We start from the raw sequence: 3,190 nt of genomic DNA on the forward strand, positions 1-3,190 counted from the left end.
ATGACCAGAAAGGAACATGGGGGAACTTTCTAGAGTGATGGAAATATCCCATGCCTTAATTGGGGTAAATTACACAGGTGAGAACCATTTTTCAAAACCCACTGAGTTGTACAACTAGGATGTGTGCACTTCACTGTATGTAAATTAGCTGTCTATTTAAAATAGTTTTTAAAATCAGATACTATCTTTTTTTCTTTTTGAGATGGAGTCTCACTCTGTTGCCCATGATGGAGTGCAGTGATGCAATCTCAATTCACTGCAACCGCCACCTTCCATGTTCAAGCAAATCTCTTGCCTCAGCCTCCCAAGTAACTGAGACTATGGGTGTACGCCACCATGCCTGGTTAATTTTTTGTATTTTTAGTAGAGATGGGGTTTCATCATGTTGGCCAGGCTGGTCTTGAACTAGTCTCAAGTGATCTGCCTGCCTTGGCCTCCCAAAGTGCTAGGATTGCAGGCGTGAGCCACTGCACCCAGCCTAATTGTATTTTTCTAGGTTGACATGGGTGCAAGAAGGCTTTTACTGTCATAAACTGCTAGCAAAAAGATTCAAAAGATTTCATTACATTCTAATGCTTTAAAAATGCTTACTATAAATATAATACATGTTCTCAATTTCGACTAATTATACTATTTCACTCACCACCCCACAGCCATGTCAGGAAGCAGAATTGACTTTTTCTTTCTCAGAATACTATATTTGGACCTATATTTAGACCTAATATTTAAGGTAGCATTGAATAGAGACGCTACCTTGACATGCAATATCGCTGTCATTTTATACTTCCACACAACCAGAAAGTAACTGCCTTTGCCTCAAGCAAAGATGAAAGGGACAGGAAAAATTAGATTATTATCTCTGGAAATCTCTTTAGGACCAAGCAGTTTCTTCTTCAGAAAGGAATGCATGACTCATTTCACCACTCAAGAATTCCTTCAACTGCCAGAGAAAATCTATACTCCATAATTACAAAAGCCATCTCAGGTTCCTTCTCTGCTGCAAAAGCTAAGTACAGTATAGGCCAAGAGGAATCGTTCAGAGATTTTCACGAAGACGGTTCCAGGCAGTCTACAAACCCAGTGTGTTGGATTTGAACAATGAACATTTGGAGGTCATAAATTCACAAACGAGTTATGATGTTACGCCAGCTCCTAGCAGCTGCTGCCATGACCGTGGAGGTGAAGCCACTGTGGATTTGAGCAGTCCATGTTGACAACACCTCTGCAGCCATGCTAGTATCAAAGCAGCACAACTCCAGGGGTAAGCTCATGCTCCAAAGCCTTAGGCTAATGCCTCATTTCTCCTTCTGTTCCTTGAACATTTCCACATCTTTATAACCAATTATCTGAATTAAATGTTTTCTATTAGCTGAGCATGGTGGCTTGAGGCTGTAGTTCCAGCTATTCAGGAGGCTGAGGCAGGAGGATTGCTTGAGCCCAGGTGGTAATGAGCTATGATGGCACTACTGCACTCCAGTCTGGGCAAGAAAGCAAGATCTTCTCTCTCTTATTTAAAAAAAAATTTTTTTTTTGAAATTAAAATGAGTGAGAACAGGTGAAACTCACTCTGTCGCCCAGGCTGGAGTGCAATGGTGTGATCTCGGCTCACTGCAACCTCTGCCTCCCGGGTTCAAGCAATTCTGCTGCCTCAGCCTCCCTAGTAGCTGAGATTACAGGCATGTGCCACCACGCCCAGCTAATTCTTTTACTTTTTCTTTTTAGTAGAAATGGGGTTTCACCATGTTGGCCATGCTGGTCTCAAACTCCTGACCTCAAATGATCCACCCACCTCGGCCTCCCAAAGTGATGGGATTACGGGCATGAGCCACGGTGCCCAGCCAACCCTGTCTCTTAATAACAACAACAACAACAACAACCCTTCCATTGAAACACTTAGCATATTGACTTAGGGGTCTGTGCCAGAAGTGGGTTTAAAGATTGAGGTTATTAATCGACTTTGACCCTGAACTCAGTAATGGGGTTGGAGTCAGTGGAAAAACAGTAGTTAGTGTAAAGTCATAGCATGACAATTCCACAATTATCACCGGCTGTGGTTGCCTGAGGCAAAGGACACAGGGAAAGGAAAGCTCTGGGGGAGCAAGTCGCTGCTGAACTTGACCATTATGGTAGCAAGGATGGGCGGGATTGGGCTGCTTCTGACTGCCATGGGAAGGACAAGCTCCGAGGTTGAAAACCTCAACAAGAGTCAGAGAAATTATTTTTATTTGCCAATTTTTAAAAAATTATTTATTTTTTAAAAGGTACATGGGAAGAACAGCTGTAATTGTTGATGTATGGAAGTCATCTTGCAACCATAAGAGAGCCAATAAATAACTAAAAAGAGTCAGAACAGGTGAAACACTCCATGAAAGCTCTAAAAGATTACCAAAGCTCTTCTAGCTGAAGGACTGATACTGCTGAAAATCAGTCCAAGAATTTGGTTGTTGAGGTTGCAGAATTACAAGATGCGTTGAATTCGCAGTTGTGCCAAACCTCCCATGTGAGAGTCAGAGCACGGACTGGAAATAAATCTGACCCTGAGAACTGAAATGAGTCCATTTGAGTTGACTCAGAAACCTTTGAGAACCTATACCCCTCACACCCTTTGCCTCCCTCACCCATAGAAGTCATTTCTCTTGACCTGGCTGGGAGACTGGCCTCCCTTTGCCTGAAGCCCTCATGCTACTCTTACCTGGAAGCTGCCTTGCAAGGGAACACTGTTTCTCCTTAACACTCACTCAGTACCTCTCATGCTCACCAAACCAGAGCCCAGCACACCCTAAGGGGACAAATGCCACGCCTAACCCAAGAGAAAATAGCTTATACCCCCAAAGAATTGCAAGATGGTGTTAATTTATATGGGCGGGAACCTGTGTCCCAATCAGAAGGGCAGAGTGGAAGATTACCCAGGTTCAGGCTAGAGGAAAAGCCTAATAAAGATCACATGCATCCATGCAGTATCTGAAATCCTTGACTTTATAGTTTCACTCTCCAGAATTGAGCTGTTATGATCCACTTAGGAAAGTGCATGTAGTAAAGACTCCTAACTGGTCCCCAGTGTCCATATGTCCCTGTTTATTTCCAGTGGATCTAATCTGGACACACACTATCTAGCTGAAGACTACATTTCCCGGGCCCCTTGGAACTACTGTGGAATAGGATATGAGTAAAGGTGGTGTGTGTAACTTCC

This window comes from Piliocolobus tephrosceles, chromosome 4 (genome assembly GCF_002776525.5).
Source record: "Piliocolobus tephrosceles isolate RC106 chromosome 4, ASM277652v3, whole genome shotgun sequence".
NCBI classification, from domain to species: domain Eukaryota; kingdom Metazoa; phylum Chordata; class Mammalia; order Primates; family Cercopithecidae; genus Piliocolobus; species Piliocolobus tephrosceles.